Genomic DNA, 21,165 nt, shown 5'->3' with positions numbered 1-21,165 from the left:
CGAGGGGGAAGGAGAGAAGGCAGGAATGGGACAAAGGACTGTGGGAGGGGGAGGGGGAATGGGGGGGAAGAAGAGAAAATTACAGATCCCACAGGTAGGGAGAATTTTGAGTTACTTAAGTCTTCTATAAACCCCAGCTCTGCACCTGATGCTCTTTAAATACATGAACACAATGCATTATACACATATAGATGTGTCCTTATATATATTTTAATGTAGAGTAATGAAAAAATTAATATAAAGTAACAGCAAGCCTCCAACCTAGAGGTTAATTTTTCATTTTTTTTCAAGAGAGAAAAAAAGCAATAATGAGCTTTCATATTTGAATAGTTTGCTCTGTGCTTCTGTATCCTCAGCCTGACACTGCCAGGAAATGCTTATGCAAGTACATTAAATTTGAATGGTAATTGAACACTATTTTTCTGTGGTTAGATCTTTTAAATTAATATGTAATTTCACTAGAGAGTAAGCAAAGATATCTTCTCGTGTACCTTGGTGCACTCGGACTAGGAGGTAGGGCACACCAAACAGTAGGTAGGACAACTTTTCAGGAGTGGAGTCTAATCTCTTAAGCAGAATCCATTACAGGTGCAATACAAGATATTTCTTAGAACTAAATATAGCTTTCAACACAGAATTAAATCATGAGAAGAAGATTTGGGGGATATAATGTATGTTTTCTTCATTTTTTAAAGTTTTAATTTCTAAACACATATTTCTGTAATATGCTTTCACAGCTGTTATTCCTGTCTTAGGAAGTAGAACCATCATTATAAATTCCTGAAAAGGTAATGCCAGATTAACCCTTGAGATCATTTCTATCTAGGTGAAGATCCTGAAGAGAACCTCATTAAAACTCCATATGTACTTTGTGTGTTTGCTTGCAATAGTCACACAAGATACATATCAAAGCAGTTATTTTGGTACATTTACTGGACACAGCTGCAAAGAAGAAATGGAGAAAGACTACGACAATTTTGGGAAATAAACCCCTGCAAACTTCTTGCAGAGGTTTTTCCACATGAGCAAAGTCATGGATGGCAGGAGTTCCCTCTCCCCTCCATACCCTGCCTTTTTAACTGATAGCAGAATTCAGTCAATTGCTTTTTGAACATTAAACATAATGAACTGTGTTTTCATGCTTTGGATCAGAGTTTATTTTCTTTCTGCCAGCACTTAATATCTATGGATATTAGAGAATAGAGCTAGGATAATCACTTGGGCAATTTACTCTGTCTACCTTCACTAGTAAAATTTGGTTTTCATAATTTCCTACACAGTCCCCATTAATTTATCCCTTAGATTGCATTCAAGGATACTGATTCGGTACCTTCCTTCATGTGACTTAATTATGATGCATTATTTATAATACTGCTTCATCTATAGCATAGTACAATCAAAGCAGGAACACAGCACTGCCAGAGAAAGCTGTAACAAACCCGGTAGGTACCAAAGCTGCCTCAGCACAGAAGGAGAAATTCAGGGTGCTCACATGCTGTGCTGGTTTGAACCTACTTCTGTCCCAGGCTGTGAAGTTTATCTGCACACAGCTTTGTAGCTTCAGACAACAGTTTGATCAGCTAGCCCTGATTTTATTTTGTTTGGGTTTTTTTCTGCATAATTTTCATCATCCAATTGTCTCTCTTAATCCTGGGTTAAAATAAAGGACATGAACCAAAAACAACACCTAGTGATAGGCCACATCCCAGGTGCACACAGATCTGAGGAATATGTCAAGATGTGCAGTGATAGACATTCTCCTGCTCAGGGGTTGGGAATCTTCCATTGGATACAAAACTCTTTGTCCCCACAGAGGCGTTCTGCAGTCCAGCCTGCCTCCCTCTACAGATCTCGGCTGTCAGCCAGTAGCTTGCTCATATTTGGCCAAGGTGCTTCTCCAGAGCTGGGATGCCTTTTCTGACACCAAGCCCCATGTCATGCTCACAGTAAAGCACCAAGACAAAATGTGTAATTTTTTTATAGCTATGTTTTAGATCCAATTGATTCTTAGGTGATAAGAGTAAAATTCAGGGAATTGCCTCTTGCCAAATTATCTGAGTTCCCCTACATATATATCTCTATGGTGTTTTTCCACTGACTGTGCCTGGGAAAGTAAAGTTAAAATTCCTTTCTTTAGCTCTTTAAACAGCAGTAATAAGTCCTATCACTGTGAAAATATGATGGACTGCTGACAAAACCAGAAGCCTTTTTAACTTTGGAGACTATCTGCTCAGGAATCAGTTTGAGAGATGTGTGGAGGCTTGTTGAAGATCTAAGTCATCTGTTTCAAACTCAAGCAGCCCTAAGGTAGGCTCGAGATTGTCTGTTGTGGAGAACGAAGAAATAGGGACAGAAAAACATCTAGACTGAACAGCAAGTAGGGAAGAGGCAAGGAATACACAATAATATACTTGAATCCAGATTTAGGAATAACTTTATCATTGAGGACAGATTTCAGATTAAGGTCTCCATTCTTCAGAGGAGTTACTTTTGTTAACTTTATTTTAGAATGTGTGCTTTCAGGCACATGAGTTGTATACCACTGATGAAGCCAGTTTTGATACACTAAAACTGTCTAAAAACCTCACAGCTATTATGACACTTGTCTGTGTTTACATCAGCATAAACTTGTTCCCAATTATCTTACAGAATTTCTCCTTACCTTACAGAATCAACAATCTCAAACATGACTTTAATTACCTTTCCTCATAGTTTTGAACTAAGGAAATATATAAGTAGTAAGCATAGATGATGATTCCTTGTTTCTGACACCTCCCTCTGGCATTTCTTACCTTTTTATAAGTGCTTTCCAGGTTTAACTAGTAATTATTCTAAATGCTTAAGAGTTCTGAAATGCCTGAGCTCATCATTCCCTCAGTTTATTTACTCATCCAGACCTCATAAGCTGTATTGTTTATAAGCATTTAAATAATTAAAGTCTGAACCTGCAGGGCTTTTCTTGATGATATTTGAAAAGAAAGATAATTTACTTAGAAATCAACTTTAATTGCATTATCTTTAATGGAAAAATGATTTGTTAATGTGCATTACCAGATTTTATTTGGCAACAAAAATTCTTTCAATGAAAAGTTTGTGTTGACTGAACTAGGCACACTGCAACAAAGATTAATAATTTCAGAAGCAGGTAACATAATCATCTAACATTATTGACACAACAGCTTTCATGCTTTGTTGATACTAAAGGGGCAAATGTAAACTCAGCAGTCTCAGCTATCATTATTTTGTGATATTTTTGTCAGACAGAATTGCACTATTATTTTAGCATCACCTACATCAACCTAGAAACTCAGGTAATTAGACTTCAAATTTGTTTTCACTGAAGTCTCAGATGAAAATCTAATCCTGTGGGGTTTTGTGAAAGCCCATTACATTTTTTAAATTCATTGCTGTGTTTAGACAACGTCATCATGCATATGGTAAAACTGAGGCCTCTCTAGAGTTCCTTTTATAAAGTGCCATTTTTGGTCTACCGTATTGCTGAAAGGGAACAGTTAGACAGGAATCATATATCTTGGCAGACATCAACACTGCAAAATTAATAGCAAAAGTGTTTTTTCTGGTACTCTGTGACTTCAGTGGAGGAGAGACCAAGTATTATCATACCATGTTTTAAGGAGATACAAAACCAGAAAAAGATGCACTTTTGCAAATGCCTATGCTGGGGCATAGGCAACAAGAAAAAAAAAGTTACACACCCCCCTCAAAAAAAAAAAACTCAAAACCTGAATAAAACTCCCCACAAACTGGAAACAGACCAAAGCTGGAAGAAAATAGAATATTAAGGTAAATTTGTTTAAACAGACATGCACAATCATGTGCTTCATTATGTATGTCACAAGCTACTCCGTGTTATTATTCTCTGAGATATCTAATTGCAAAAAAATCAACCAAGTTACACTGTTATCACTGTTTGCACTCTGATTCATGTCAGCCAAGAGCATGGCCATCTTTACATCTCTAACCATTTGTTCTCCCACTGGTTTGAAGTATGGTATTGTTTTTAATAAAATTATTCAGTGGAAGTATATGGAATATTATAGTATGGAATCACAGAATCATAGAATATTTAGAGTTTGAAGGATCCTTAAAGATTATTTATTTCCAGCTCCCCTGCCATGAGCATGAGCACCTTTCAATATATGAGGTTATTCAGAGCCCCATCCAGCCTGCCCTTGAGCACTTTCAGGGACAAGGAGTTCATAACTTGCCTGGGCAACCTGTTCCAGCATCTTGCCATGCCCACAGCAAAGAATTTCTTCCTAATACCTAATCTAAATCTACCCTCCTTCAGCTTAAAGCCATTGCCCTTTCTCATGGCACTCCATGATGTTCTACAAAGTCCCTTTCCAGCTCTGACGTAGGTCCACTTTAGGTATTGGAAGGCTGCAATAAGACCTCCCCAGACCTTCTCTTCTTCAGGCTGAAAAGCCCTTGCTTTCTCAGTCTGCCTCATACAAAAGGGGCTCCAGTCGTCTGTCCAGCTTAGTGGTTCTTCTCTGGACTTGTTCCAACAGGTCAAAGTCTTTCTTGTGTATCTTTAACACTAGTATATGCTTCAAAGTAAACCAAATATTTAGAATATAACTGGCAAGTTCAGTTTGATAAAGAATATATTTTCCCACTTAGAAATTTCAGTTTCAGTCCTAATCATGCCAGGATGGGTTTTACACTAAACCAGGAGAAACCAAAATGTCACATTTAAATTATCAGAGATCATCATGTCAATATAACACATGCCTTTTTTTTCCTTTTTCATTTAGTCTTCAAAAGATATTAAAAAAGAAAGAGGATATTTATGAAGATAAAAGCCAAGAAATTTGTGGGTTTAAATTGTAAGCTGTCCCAGAAGAGTACTTTTGTATCATAGTGGGATTGCAGTTACAGATAAACACTATCTTTCTTCACTATGTTTCTGAACTTCTACTTTAGTAGTAAATCAATTTTGCCTCCAGAATCTGTTTTTAACTGCATACAAATTATTCACTTAAGTGCTTATGCTAGAAGATAATTATTCTTAAGCTTGAAAAATGCCTGAAAGTTATATTATGAAGTGGGTTTTGTTGACATAGATAGTTAGAAATTGTGTAGCTGTAGAATATACTGACAGATGTGATTCTGTGCAAACACTTCGTATGAAATCACATCTGGTAGAAATCATATCTCAATCAAATCAGGACACTCATGTCCTGTCAGTGATACAAACATAACAGTACTGTAAGTGGTCTTGCTAGGGCTTTTGAAAATGTTACAAACATAAACATTATATGAACGGACTTATATACCATCATTAAAGGGCTAACATGCGGTTGTGGAGGTACTTTTATCAAAATCATATTGAGTTGGTTTTATTTAATCAAAGATTTTTGACACTGGAATAGAAAAGCTCAGGAAGTAGTCAAGAGCTCTAATTATTTTTCATTTCAAATGCATTTGGAGCAAAAATTTTTAAAAAAGTGACTGACAAAATTCAAAAGTGATACATTTTGTTATGTCCAAGAGATTAATGCAGGAATGGGGTCTTCTAATGTTGCATAAATCTTAATGCCTGAAATATGGCATTAACTTTTCTAGAAACCCACATGTAGCTATTCAGGTAGAGCCAGTTGTAGTCTGCCTGTGACACATAGGCCCTAAATTCAAGCTAAGATTTGGTATGTTCTGGAGTTCAGGTAACCCTCTGTCTAAATCTCAGAGTCATCATAGAATGATTTGGGTCAAAAGAGACCTTAATGAGCATCTAGCTCTAACCCCTCTTCTGTGGACAGGGACACCTTCCAGTAGACCAGGCTGCTCTGAGCCCCATCCAGCTTTGTCTTGGATACTTCCATGGTTTGGCTATCCACAGTTTACCTAGACAACCTGTTCCAGCATCTCCTCATCCTTATAAAAAATTCTTCCTAACATCCAACCTAAATTTATCTTTCTTCAACTTTAATCCATTTCCCCTTGTCCTGTCACCACACACCCTTGTCCAAAGTCCCCCACCAGCTCTCTTGTAGGCCCCCTTTAGGTACTGGAAGGCAGCAGTGAGGTCACCTTGGCGCCTTTTCTTCTCAAGACTGAACTGTTAGTGTTCAGGAACACACATAATCACGGGATATGATTATATGCAGGTGCTTTTATTGAGAGCTCTGGGAATGAGGGGTACAGACCCAAATCTGACTCCAACATGGCTTTCGAGCTGAATGTATTTTATATTATACATATTAATTATTAAATTTATATTGTTCTATTGTATACATTGACTTTATTCAACCATGAGTTTCTTGTGATCTTTCTTAGGGCCCTGACCACAGTTTCTCATGATTATTCTTACAATTAAACAGTAATTATATTTAATTACTAAACAATCATCACATCTAACAATTATATCATTTATCATGTACTAGCTACATAGGTGCAGTTCTAGCAAAGTACAAAGTCTTCTTGTACTTGGGGTATTTATTTATCTTTTCAGGGCCTACTAAGCTTAATTTTCCTTTTAACCTTAAATCCCCATGATTTTAAACCCTTTTACTCTCAGAACAACCCCAATTCTCTCAGCCTGTCTCCACAGGAGAGGGTCTCATGCTGGGACCAATGCTGTGTCTGTTCATGCACAAACTGACCCGGTGGTGATTTCATACTCTCTCATGTGCTCACAAGCAGAAGACTGATACTAGAGGGCAGTCTGCTCAGAACAAACTTCTTGGATTATGTTTCAGGGCAACCCTGCTTTATCTGCTAAATTCATTGGGAGCTGAACAGATCAGCTCTGGCAGTCCAGACTAGCCCACTGAGACCAGGAATGCCACATCTGCAACATTGGTTGACATTAAAAATTGGATGAAAATTTAGAATTAATTAATCTTTTTAAACTGATGTTAATGAACTGTTCTAAACCCTATCATTTTTTGGATCCAATCTAAAAAATGGATTTTTTTTTTTTTTTTTTTTTTTTTTTTTGTGGAAAAATAAAAGATGCCTTACTTGCAAGTGCAGCTCAGGAGAGAAACTGTGGAGGTAGATTTTTAATGCAATATATTTTCACTGTTTCCCTCACTTTTGTATATACATTAGGAAGAACACCAGACTTTACTGAGGGCTCATTTCTCAGTGTTTTTGCTGCACTTGTATATGAAGGGGGAGAATTCCAGTTCAATATATTACACTGGATGTGTTACTTATTTAAATCAGTATCTCCTGCAGTCTGCACAAAACATAGCACTGTTCCCTAAAACCAGAAGGTGCTAAACAGCTCAAAATATGAAACTCGTGAAAAAAGAAAAAAGGTCAAACTAAATAATTTACTATTCATTTCCTTTGGCCATGGGTAGTGTTTCAAGCTTTTATTTGTGTTTCAGGCAAATATTCAAGAACCTATGTTTTTCCTAAAGTTTTGAGCAGCTAGCCCAGGACAAGAATTTATACTGCCCGATAAAAATCTCATTAAAGAAATTCCAGAATTATTATTATTTTTTTTATTTCAAGGAAAGAACAATAGTATTACTTTAATGATGTTTAATATCACACTGGCTAGATGCAGCTGATCAGGAAATTCAGTCATCCACTAGTGCATTTAAACATATAGCTTTGATTCAGCCTGTACAAAAGCCCTGAAACAATTTCATATTCAGTATAAATTGCCAACTGCCAAAACTTGGAGCAATACAGAGCATATAGAAGAAGACAATCTGAAAAAGCACACAGTATCTGCACAGCTTAATCCATAATCCCTGGTTCATTTGCCAAACTACATAATTTTAATCTCCATCACATAGTTTTCTGCTGCCTTTATGCAGTATATCCTATCCTTCAGAATCTAGGTAGTAATGAAGAAGACATGTTGGGAAGGATGGATGAATATAATTATTCATAAATAATGCAGCCAGGATGAGAACAGTCCTCTCTGCTAGCCGGACAATGCCCTTGCCTATGGATGGGTCCAGGGGTCAAGTGGACTGTTCCATCTCACCCCCTAAAATGTATGGTTCACCCTTCACCTGTAACCCTACCCTGAAGCATCGGGTCTCTGTAACCCCATTGGCCCAAGCCTTGTTCCAGCCCACCTTGAAGCCCCCTGATAAGGGGTCTCCGAGGGGCCACACCACACCCTCTCTTGGATCTTCCCCCTCATAGGACCTCCACCCTTTCCTAGAGCATCCTCTTGTCTCTCCCCTCCCCCATCCCCTCAAGCCTCACCACGTGCTGCATCTGGCAGCTCCAAGCAGGACCTTTCTCCATCCCTAATAAACCTTATATCCCAAGAGCAGCCTTCAGAGATCTCTCATCTCCATTCACCTAAACCGTCCTGGAGCACAGCGCTCCCTACAAACACATATCAGTTTTATAAATTCAGGGCTTTCAGGTGGCATGTTTTCTGGAAATATTTCTGTGTTGTGAAAATTGTCATTTCAGGAATTCATAAAAACTTCTGCTTTCTTCCCAAATCTCTCTGGGGAATAAAAGGAAAAAATCCAGATGAACTGGTATGAATTCTAGCTTCCTTTTCCTACCAAAATGCACTTTTAACACTTTTAGGGAAATCAAACAATTATTTGTGTAGGTTTACAATATAAGCAAAGAGGACAGAATTATCCTTATATCAAAATTATAACAATAACCATGATTTTTAATTCTACATGTTACTTCATCTGCCATGTGCACAAGAGCATTTGCTGTGGAAATACAAAGCAAAAAGGAGCCTCTTGAAAAAAAGGTCTTGCATGCATGCATGCACCTCTTCCAGCTGCCTCACCCTCTTGAAGCAGAGTTAGAGATTTTGCATAGGAGCATGTAGACTCGAGGAGCTCATACTGACAATTCATGCTACCAGCCACTTTGGTTTTTAATGATGCCCAGCTAAAATCCATGGAGGCTCACAAAGTGCTCTTTACTTCAGATGTAAATACTGATCTCAGAGCAGCAGTGGAGGTAACAAAGCACTTGAAATAACTCTGCTGTTGAACAATGACAGGCAAAGAACAGGTGATGAACATTATCTTGACAACTCTGCCAATACTAGAGCCAATATCTTTTTGACAGTACCTCTTTATGAGTCTCCTCCTGAGTTTTGAAGGAGAAGTCTTATTGGCATTTACACCTCTGCAGCTGCCTTGAAGAGAGAAACCTGAAACTGTGTTTACTCAATATTTAATCTGAGCCTCACAACAGTGCCAGGGGTTATACTCTCCTTGGTTGCAAATAAGCTGGTCTGCTGAGGAGTCACAGGAGCAGAAGCACTTTGTAGCAGCACCTTACCATCCCCCAGTATGAGGTTAAACAAGTCATCGGCTTTTCCCCCCAAGGACCTCTTTTCAAGGCCAAATTCTATCCTCCTGTATACCTCTTCATCCAGTGAAGGTAAGTAGAATGAAATTGAGTCCTCAATATACATAGCAACTGACTCAAAAAGAAGTTGTCAACTCTGTTTTACCAGATGGAGTTAAAACTGTTTAGCCAACAGAGTCATCAGCTGGCTCAGCTAATAAGAAAAGGTGATGGGCTCTGAGTGCTAATGAAGTCATTCAGAGCACATTGGGAAATGGCAGCAAGCAAGGCTGGTACTGCTTAGGATGAACCATGGGCCCCAGGCAGCACATTTTCCAACTGGAGATAGAAGCAATAAGTATTAAATTGCTACAACAGAATTATAAGGTAGTTAAGACACAGAGTTATCATTAAAGTAGTCTTTTTTGTCTTTTGTCTTTAGAAAAATCCTAAGAAAAGGCATCTAATAGACTATTCCTATTCAGTATTAGGGGCTAAGTCTGGTACTTTGCGGTTCAAAACACTTCAAGTTATATTAGCTGGTATCAGAGGAGATGCACAGATAGAAGGAGGAGTTTAGAGTTTTAAATACCACATTTTTAACTAAAGTAACTGTTTTCAACTGGTTCCTGTATATACTGTAATAGTCAGTCCCCTGAGTTTTGTGATTAATTTCTTCAGAATTTATCCTACAGATTTAAAGTGGCTGAATTTAATTATTACACTACCATGGGAACCACCATCTTTCTGTGGCAATATATACCTGAACAAATCTAGTGTAAACATTCACTTTTCAAATTAAATTATATAAGTAAGTAGAGCTTGAAAAATAAGCAACACACTCTTGTCAATGTAAGAACATGGTTAGACAAAAATTTATAGGTGTATATCATGTCCTGGCCTTATTTACTTTCTCAAATTTGTATACTGCTGTAATAGGTTTAATATTCAAAGTTAATAACTTCACTTTTAACAATCAATCAGGGAGGCAATTAAATATTACATAAGGCACAACATACCTAAACTAGGGCTTGAGAAATGAACTTTAAATTTTTAATTATCTTTTCTTTATTTTCCTACAGTGGTTTAATTGAAAAAAGCACAAACAGAGATGGAGTCAATAGAACAATAAAATACCTTTATTGGCAGAGAAATAACTGACAAATATTTGAATTTCAAGTCCTAGTATCAGAACCTTTGTCCAAATGATTCTATTGGTTTTGGTTAGACCCTGTTTCTCTGTCTGTAATTTTGAAAAGTAGATTTTGAATAGAGTCAAAGATCTGATTATTTCTAATTATAGAAATCGGGAATTTTAAATTACCTTGTAGCACCTGTTATGTGAACTCTCCTGATTAATAGCAAAGCACAAAAATCACATCAATAATTCTTTAAAGAACCATGAATAATTATTGCAGAAGTGTAAAACCTGTTTACCAAGGCAGACTTTCCAAAATATTTCTGAAATACTTTAGTGCAATTCATACCTAATTCTCAGGGACATGTTATCACTGAGTCCTTGGAAACATTGAACAGAAAAGTATGCATAGGACATTTTTCTTAGAAAAGAACAGCCCTTACTCCTTGGGAAAAGTAAATGGTTTTGTTTTCTTTTGCTTAGAAGCTTGTCTTGCTTAGAAGCTTGTTGCTTGCATGTGTGGTTTGCTTTAGCCTGTGTTTTTTGAGTAGCCCAGGAACTCCAGGTTCCTTCAGATATGAACGGATTTCCTGTCTCTAATCACAATGGGACTGACAGAGGTAAAAGCCTTAGAAAGCTGAGCAGTACAAGAAACAGAAAAACAATGGATGTTGTAAGGAGAGAAGTGGATAAAGGTATGTGTAAAGCCTAAGTTGAGATAATTGGGTTATTTTGTTACTAAAATGAAGGATGAGAGAAGATTGTAGGAAAAATCAAGGGGACAGGCAAAATTTAAACTTAAAACTACTGTTCTACAAGTGGCCACCAAAGGCCCATGAATACAATGAGTCTGGGAACTTTCTGAATATTGGAACAGTCCTGCCTGAACCCAGCTGCCAAAACCCAGCTTTTCCATGTGCACGGGGGACAAGACAATAGCTCTGCAATTTTAAGATAACATTTGAGCAGATTGTGAAAGTAATTGTTTATTTTAGTTGCATGTAGCAGCAAGATGTTGGTTAGGATGGTAGAGCATCCCTTAAGCTGCAATGTAGGAAAGTTTCTAATGAGATGCTCAACATATCTGTATATTTTATACACATGTGTAAATCAGAGATTTTAAGAGACATAAAGCTTAATTTATTCATTATATTCCGTCCTGGCCATATGTATTCTCTTTTACTGGGGGTTATTAAAATAGTGTATTTCTCTTTCTATGACTTGTCTTAATCGCCTCCACCCATCCTCTGGCTGATGAGGCTGAAACCATCCACAGCTTTTTCTCTTGACCTCTGTTAATTTTGTTAACACGTGACCTGCTGAGTACAGTGCAACTTACTAGTGAGTATTTCTCCCTTCTACCTGAAAAGGAGCTTTTAATTTTTAATGAGTAATCAATCCAATTCAAAGACAATTAACTAATCACATTATTAATGCATTTCATTCCTTCTCCACATTACTAGGCTGCTCAAAAAATGCTTGCACTTGCACATAACTCACAACAGGATTTGTAATCAGCTGTTGAAAATATCCTACACTTGTAATTAAAGTGCTGTTAATTACTCTGTCATTTTCGCATGTTCTGTTTTGCTTCCCCCCGAAAGAGGCTGGCAGGTTCTTCTGTGTTCCACAACGCAGCACAATCATCCTGCTCATTAAGTGTGACATTAATGTAAGAGTGATCAGAGTGATCCAGTGGCTGGTCCCAGTTATGCTGAAGAGCAGTTCCTCCAGATTCATTCTGACTTCTTATTAAAACTAGGAACAAAATCTGGCTTTTTTGCTGCACACTGGGATGGTCCTATGCCTTACCTTCTCTTCAGCACAAGTAGCTTAATTTAAAAACATGCACTGTAACAGCAATCAGTTCCATTCCCTCAGAGGGGATTATAGGCTAATCTGCAAATGTTCACTGAAATTCTACTCCTCACTCTCAGGGGACAAAATTATGACACGATTAATGCAAGATGGAATTTTGCCATAGAGTTCAGTGGAGCAGGGCTTTCTAGCTTCATCTTAACCTACTCACAGTACTGCTGTAAAGTCTCGTCAGTAATTTTAAAAATGGATCACATTGAACTGTGAGGATAACTGGCACAATCTGACATTTTAGGGCATGAGTTTTATACTGAAAAGATCTACAAGCTGACACATTCTGCAAGCAAGTCTAAGAGAGAAATTCAAAGTGCCATGAATAGAAAAAATTACAGACACCATTGAGCTTTCCTGATGGTTGTTGATATTGTGACTGCACAAAGGTTTAGGGTAATAGAATAGACTTCCTACAAATGTTGCTTCTACTTTGTGACTTTCCTTAGACAGACCTTTCCATAAACTCATGAGCAGTTTTAGCATCTCACTACTAAATCAAATATAGAAGCTTCAAAAATTGTTTATTTTTTTTTCTTTGTTTTTTCTCTCCATCTCAATCTCAAATCCACACACATAGAAAAAATGACCAGGTATGATCCTTGGGAAACCAAGTTGTAGAAATCTTGTAAAACATTAATTTTAATTCTAATTATCTATTTAAATCTCTAGAACTTCAGAAAACCTTTCAGACAAGAAAGGTAAACCATGCATTCTAATTAATAAAAAATGAATGCATTTCAAAATGCATGAAAGGAAAAACAAGATGAATTTATTTCACTACATGTTTGAAAATAGAAAATATTGTGAACTGTATCTGAGTACTTTTAATTATTTCAGAATTGTGCAAATAGTCAAGGAAAAAAAACAGAGATCAAAATCTATTACAGGCCTAGGTCATAATCAGTTTTAAAATTCTTTTTGCATCTGTAAATTTAATTCAGACAATCAACTGCCCTATCCCCAAGGGAATCAACAACTCCACTGAAATATAAAGTATCCTTCAGTCAGAGAGGTCCAGCTTCTTTTCTCAGTCACATAAATAAAACAAAGCAACTCCCTTTTTTGGGGGGATAAGGATTCAGTCGGGAGTAAATTTTTACTGATGAAACAGAAGAGAAAGTGATTCTCAACTTTGGAAAAAAAAGTGAATCAGGAAAGTATTTGTTTTCCTGGCTGTCTTTCCATTTTTCTTTTGTTACCTTAAGGTAATGTTTTCTGGATACAATCAATAGCAAGGCTGGTGCATTGCCTGGAGATACAATGAGGGGTATAATGAGGCTTCTGAGATATGCAGAGATTGTGCACATTAACTGCTCCACAGCTTCATGGCCTCACCTCTTCCTGACCACAAAGGAGATGGAAAGAAAATCACAGAGTGCATGTGTTGCAGTTATATCTATTTTTTGCAAAGAATAAAGCTCATTTTCTCCTCCATTTCAAGCTACACAGCAGTTTAAAAACTGGGGAGGAAAAGGCCCTTGGATAAATGAAATACCATGGTTGAATCTTCTGGAGCAGAAATTGGGATGAGTACAGAAACAGCTATCTGGATAAAGACAGCTGATAAGTAATCACAGGGCAAGCTGAATCTAAATTTTACATTTCAGTTACAACCTGTGTACCATATCTGGGATTCAACACTTTAATAGACAGCATGTTCCTTCTCTCTTGGAACACTAAGTCTTGGACTACCTGAAGCTTTAGAATTGACCCCAAATATTAATTCTCATGACCTAGATACATGTGTTGCATTTCAGTCTCGCCTATAGTATTAGGTCTGATAGCAGCATCATCAGATTGAAGCTGGATAAAATATTTTGTTTAAAGAAAATTGGGTTTCTTGTAAAATAAAGCTCCTCCCATACATAAAAGTTCAGTGGAAAAAATGTCAAATACCACTCTTTCTTTACTTACTACACCCTCATTTGATCAGGAAAGGTGTTTTTTTTTAATTAACTCCAAAATTACATTTTAAAATGGTTTTAAGTGCCCCAAGAGGCCTCACAAGAGCAGTGACACTGCAGATGTACCTCCTGTATGCGGCTGTTGCCAAGCTTGACGAGTGTGCTTTCCCAGCTTTGTGGCTCCTGCACCATATCCTGCCCTGCTGCTTCACAGAGGTGCCAGGGATGTGCTGTTATCAGTGGAGACAATGACAAATGGGTTCTTGGCTTTATTTTACTGTCATTCTTGCAGTTCTCAGGTTTGATGAAAATGAAAAGTAGAGACAGCAATGAGACCTAATGCCAGTGCTCTTCAAAAGACAAAGCACTTCTACAAAATCCATGGCATGACCAGCTAAGCAAGGTAGAGAGTTCTTTCTTATAAATTCTTTATAAATTCGCTCTTTTTTTGCTTTTGTTAGAAACTGCCTATGTTTCTACTATTTTCTTGCTCATTACTTATAAATCTTCAAAAATATTTGCTCAAAAGAAACTGTGGTTCCTAAGTGGATATAGCATCTAAGAGGATGAGAGAGACCAAAGACAACATAATGAAAATGAAGAAAAAAATTCCACAGAATAACATTAAAAAATGCATTTCCAATGTACCACTGGGTCTGATTTTTCTAAACAGTTAATGACCCCACTGTTTAACAAAGCTATGCCCAGGGGCGTTTCAGGATTTCAAAATGCAAACACCAATATATGTGAGGGTATACTGCATTTCTAATAATCTTTAAAATAACTGAGTACTACTTATTTAAGTATTTGAAAAGTTGGATCGTACCACTTGGGTTTTGCATGATAAAATATAATATCAGAAAACTTTTTGTTTCCCACAATGCATGCTTAAGAAAAAAGGAGGGAGAAGAAAGGAAAAGAAAAGAAGTTAGAGATTTTTTCTAACCTGCAAATACATTCCAGCCTGGGGAAATAATTATTTTATAGGTATTAGATCAAAAATAGGACATAAAGAAAGAAATTGAAAGAATATTTGCTGAAAGAATAAATCACAGACCATCAAATATATTTTTTTTTAACCAGACGGAAGAGAGTTTTTTTGTTTGTCTGTTTGCTAGTCTTTGTTAAGGACAAGAAATTCTTAAACTAAGGGAATATTTTAGAGCAGTATCCTATTCCTCTGAGGGAAATACAGTACATTGCTTAGCAACCTTTTATGATTGAAAGACTGAAATACCTTATTATATAAAATACTACTGTGCAAAATGGTCAGCCAACAGCCAAGTGGCCAGATGACTTGAATGATTCATTAAATTAAGATTTATTAAGAGGCTTTCTCTTTGCAATTTCAACTGCAAAGTCAGTAATGAAGCACAGAAATCATATAGGGATCATGGAGGCAAATAGACAATGATAGTTTTCTCTGAAACAAGGAAGAATCAGCACTACTGTACTCAAGGGCTTTATGTACATTAGATCAGAAGAAATTGCTGTGTAGCCATTATGCGATGGGGTTACTGACTGCAGCTGAAGCAGCCCTGGCAGGAATTGCTGATGGATATGGAGTATTGCTGATGGAGTACATGGGAGCTCCTTCTCCTTTGCTCTCACTTTCACCTGTAAGGACTAGAACTATCTCAAGGCTGCACAGGGCCAGGCTTGGATGTAATCAGCTTCACTGGCTATTGAAAACAGAGCCTATTTTGATTAACAGACACTGTCCAGAAGAAAAAAGGAAGTGGAAAAAGGAAAGGAAAATAAAACTGTGGACTTCTTGTCTGCTAGATGGATACCAAGAAACCTAACAGGTATGGAGCAGGAAGAATCCTTGTTTCTTTTGCAAGCTATGAGGTATTCCAGTCTAAGAATAGACTTAACACTTGCAGAGATGGATATTTTTTCACCAGGACATACTAGGTACTTGCACATGTAAAAATATATTTTTCTCTATATTTTGAAACATACTTTCATTTGAATGTTGAATTCTGCATTTGAGCTGTTTTGCTCTGTACAACAGGCATTCATGCTTTTGCCTTTCTGGAAGACAGTGACCAAAGCTCTGGAGCCCGAGTGTTAAAAATATGAGTGAATATACAGACCTAAGCACTAATCACTGTGTTAAAACAGCACCAAACCAAGGAGAGCTCTCCCACACACCAAATAACACAAAAAAGTTCTCAGCAGCCACTGTGAGACACTTGCTGCAGAAGAAGATCTGGCATGTCATCTTTTTCCTCCTCTGGAAATTGCCACCCACAGAGTTTAAGCTAGCTCTGTGGCCTTATGTCCCAAACCTCCATGAGCTTCCTGAATTTACCTGCCCTCCTACCCTCTGCTCTTCTTAAAAAGGCCAGAGGAACCCTAATGGAATACACTAGGTTGTTTCACTAATTATCATTGCATTTTTAAATCTATTTCCTTCACAGGATAAAACAATTAGGGAAAGATTCACCTGTCAAACATTCAGATATTGCAATAGTACTTTGGTTGAATTTTTTGGTAATGGAAAAATTCTACTTAGAGCTTATTAATTTCTAGCAAGCTCAATGATTATGTGGCCATTGGAAGTTCCCCTTAGCTACATTTCTGCCTAACCTGCTGGGCGCTTCCTTGAGAATTTGCTAGATTAATTGTATTCTGTATAATTGCCTAAGGACAGAAATTATGATTCCAGATTTGTGTTTAGGGCTGAAGGATGTTAATCATGGGATAGAAGTGAACAGCACAGTACAAAGACTGAAAGCACAGTTAGGGGTTTAATTTATTTTCACTATAGCCTTCTCTGAAAACATCACTTCTCCATCCATTCAGCCAACCTCCCCAGGAAAGTCACTGCAGGCAGCAGAAGCAAAACCAAGGATTAAAGCAATCCTTAATCTTCTTTATTTTCCTTCGGAGACAGTTGAAAAGGCAGAATCTGATGCTGAATTATAAAGGCTGTTTAAGAGTAGATAGAGCAGATGAGATACAAGACACTTTAGAGTTTGGTGGGATTTTAAATTAATTTTTGGTATGTGTTTCTAGAAGTTTAGCTGATGTCAATAAGAAGCAATCTTGCCATAGTGCAGGATGAGCTTCCAGAGAAATATCAAGTTTGAAGGAAGAAGCAGAACGTTTCACTCCTTGTTTTTGACAGTGAGTCCACATTAACTTGAGTTCAGCTCAAGTGTAGATCCTGTTCTTTATATATTCACAGCATACACAGTTTTATTTTATAGCAAGCTTCCATTTTCTGCAATGTGTTCATTGGTACCTATTCTTCCTCATACATTGGGGTGCAGTTTATTCACTCCTGTGGTAAATATTTTAAAATCTGACAGTAAGGTATTTTTAAGTCCTTCACATCTTTTTCCACATCTACCTCCACATTATGTTTTCATTTAAAAAAGTATTAGAAACAATCACAGAAGAAAATATATTCAAAAAAATAATGTCTAAATTGTTTGCAGCATATGAACATCATGTTTTCAAAATCAAAATGTATCAGACGCAATTAGCATCCTATATTGAAAAATTTTCTAAATTACTTTATTACTATTACCACTCCCATAATTACTTGAAAACTTAACTTACCGTCTGTGTTGAGAAATCAGCAAGACTCTTTCTCTTGATTTGAATGTGTCTTCTAAAAGGTTTCAGTTTAACAGCAGGCCAATCCTTTTTTATTTTCCCTGGTAATTTTCTTAAATTAATTTTCATTTTTGACACCAAAAGCAAGTGTCCAGACTTGTGAAATGAAAAGTGGCACTGCTCTGGAACTAAAGGGTGTATAGCAACAAAACAAACACAACTAATAACTTTTGGATTAACATTGTATGTAAACCTAGATCAAAGATTATTTTGGTGCCTTGAAATACATTGGATACACCTTGAAAAATATAGCATACTTCTTAAAGACTCTGGCACTATTTCACTTTCAAATAGAATTTGCAGAGTAGGAAGGCCTTATCACAGAATATAAATACACTCATTAAATCTTTAACAATAAATGCAGAAGGAGGTAGAACAGAGGCATCACACATCAGCTTCTTTGCAGACACAGAGCCAGGTCAAGATGGTAACATGTTAATCCTGATTTGTTCTGCTGATAGGTATCTCTGAGAAAGGTGACAATCCTCCTCTCCCTCTCCTCTTTTTCCAAGCAAAAAAGTATTCCTCATTGGTTAAGTGGTTTTGAAATTTAGTTGCCTAATTTTTCTGTATACATTTCTGCATTTGTTTTATAAGATAGCCAGGAAGGTATTGCTACATAAAGCTGGACAGGTGATACCTTAATAGCACTAAATGAAGCATCTTCATAAGAGAGGTTTTAAGTGGCAGAGATGTCAGAGGTGAGTTTGCCAATGAGAGTGCCAGACTACCTTATTCAGAGGGGAATGATAGGAATCTCTTAATAAATGGTCTTTTAAATATGTGTGTGTGTATAGATTATATATAGCTAATGTATATATATTTATATATATACCATCTATATATACTGGGCAATGTTTCTGTATTTATTTTCCTGTCTCTAATTTCATTTTTTCTGTTCTTTATCTATTAAGTGAGTGCAGGAGATACGACATACAGAGCAAGAAGAGAAAAGTTAACAGACCCATTGCCTTCTTCAGAGACACCTACAAGTCACAATAGGTTCTCAGAAGAATAAAATCCAAATTTTTATCTTAACTGTCATTTTGCTCCAATGAAACCTGTGACCCTCCTGTCAATCTCCACAAGTGAAATCTTATATAATGAAAAATAATATAATAAAATCTGATTTGAAAAGGCAAATATCAAGTATGAGACAATAGCTGACTGTGTTTAATCATGTAGGACAGAGTCACAATTCTTCTGTTCTCCCAAGTGCTTTTATATGTTTGTAAACCTATGAAGCACATGAATCAGAGTATTCATATGTGGTGTTCCATTTAATAAAAAAATGGCACCAGTTGGCCTTGCACTATTCCCATATATGCATGCCTTCTTATGGCCTTCTGCTTTCATATCAAGTCATTTACAAGTACACACAATCACACGATGAAAGTTGCCCAGTGCTCATTCTAAGAACTACATGCTTTTGATAAGAAAATAGGTGCATGGTGTAGACAATTGCATCTGAATTTTTCAGCAGATTCAATATATATTGTATATATATATATACACCTTCCTTTTTTGTTTTATGTTGTTTAAAGAAAACTGAATCAGAAAACAGCAGCCTGAGCAAAAAAAGCAAACAAAGAATTTTAAAAAATCTATACTTCTTCATTCTTGCTCATTTACCAGTTCTTCACATGCTGATTCCTCATGGGTTTATCAACATTTCTGGGGCTTCAATCTCTGAAGTCAAATGGGAAGACTTCTGCTTCCTTAGTGATGCCTTAATTAGGCTTTCTAAGAGATGCACTAATGCAACAAGAAGTCCCTTGCATAATTTATATTGCTAGTTATAACCACAAAGTAAAACCAACATGAAAAAAAGAAATTTGACTGTAAAATACTGGCTTGGATTTCTCAAGGATCACACCTTTAAAGACAACAGCCCTTTGATTATCTATTTACCTAATTTGAATACAGTATTTTGAAGAAAACATTACTCGTTACAGATTAGCAAAAAAAAAAAAAAAAAAAAAAATTAAAAAACAAACAAACAAACAAACAAAAAAAAACTTTCTAAATCCAGCATGAAACAGAAGGTAAAAAGTTTTAAATGGTCAAGTTTGACAAATACGTCATCTTATAACTTTGAAGATAAGTGTACATGGCAAGCAGTACAAAGAAAACTTAAAGCACTAGGGGTTATAGGAATTCCACAAATGTAGATGAGAACACCCTCTAAGGCTAGCATTCTATAGGTTATTACAACAAGCACTGTGCCAAAACAAAATCAAAATCACAGAGAGCTAAGGAAAAGCAGGAACGCAAATTACTTCATATGCATTATGAACACCTGAATAATTGGCTATCTTTTTCTTGTATCTGTTTTTGTTTTTTTTTAATCCTTGATGGGATTAAGATTGAATGCCTGAAAAAATAATACTTAAACCAAGTATGTCTCCTTCCTGTATTTCATGATGAGACATTGAAGGTCATAATGAAATTTGGAAATACACACTCTCAGTACAGGAGAGGCATTTTCTGTTTTTAAAGCATAGATTTTTATTGACACAAATCAACAGAAGAAATGTGAGAATATTTGATTAGCCTTAAGAAAAAAAAAATCCAATAGGCAGATTTAGGAGTTAGTGAGCAGATCCACAAGTGTTCACACATCAGCTTTATTCCGGCTTTAATGTACTACCTTAATTTTTTTCTGATTTCCATCTAGATGAGACATGTCTTGTGAACCTAACTGGGGTCAGACCATGGTGTTATACATGGATCATTTCCAACAGGAATCTTTATACTGGCATCCCCTTCATAAATCTGGCCCTGGTTAAACACAGCTACTCCCTTCATCCAAACACTCTCAACCAAGCAATTTTCCTCTCCTTCCTCAGACTCTTTGACTACCAAAAAGAACTTAAAAATAAATATTCACCTGGTTTTCATTATAAAGGATCAAATCAGATTATTAGCTGGCCTAAAGAGTGCATTCAGCTGTGATGAGTGGTAACTCTACCATGAAAAACAACTAATAAATATTAAATTAATTTCATCTAAAAGCTCAGGGCACAAAGTTACGTACTGTATTTGCTGGACTTTTAGCAAAGTGGAAAAGGCTGCAGGTAAACTTTTAATGTGTACATAAAATGAAAATTTTCTTGGCCTTTGTACTGCTTTTATTACACCCACATGGCAAATCAAGTTATGCTGATGAACTCACTAACTAACTCATAACTTCTCATAAAAATAACAATCTCCCTTCAAGACATTAAAATGAGAACAGTTATCAAAAAAATGTTTGTGACTTGTATCTGATTACTAGGTTGTTCATTTCTAGGTGTTCAAAATAGAAGGTTTGAACAAATGGCTTTGAAAGTTGGTCTTCAAGTCTGTCCA

General features: G+C 36.5%; 1 long non-coding RNA gene across 1 annotated transcript; it reads left to right on the top strand.

Annotated features, from left to right (window-relative positions):
- The first annotated feature begins 998 nt into the window (after positions 1-998).
- Positions 999-18,957, top strand: LOC110469412 (uncharacterized). Its single transcript, XR_002465242.3, has 4 exons — positions 999-9,363; positions 14,477-14,587; positions 15,899-15,992; positions 18,729-18,957. It is a non-coding gene; the product is annotated as an uncharacterized LOC110469412 (long non-coding RNA).
- The last annotated feature ends 2,208 nt before the right edge of the window (positions 18,958-21,165 follow it).

The sequence above is a fragment of the Lonchura striata genome, chromosome 3 (assembly GCF_050655825.1).
Source record: "Lonchura striata isolate lonStrDom1 chromosome 3, ASM5065582v1, whole genome shotgun sequence".
Taxonomy (NCBI): domain Eukaryota; kingdom Metazoa; phylum Chordata; class Aves; order Passeriformes; family Estrildidae; genus Lonchura; species Lonchura striata.
Note: the sequence above shows the minus strand (reverse complement) of the source record. Positions and strands in the feature narration are given on the sequence as shown.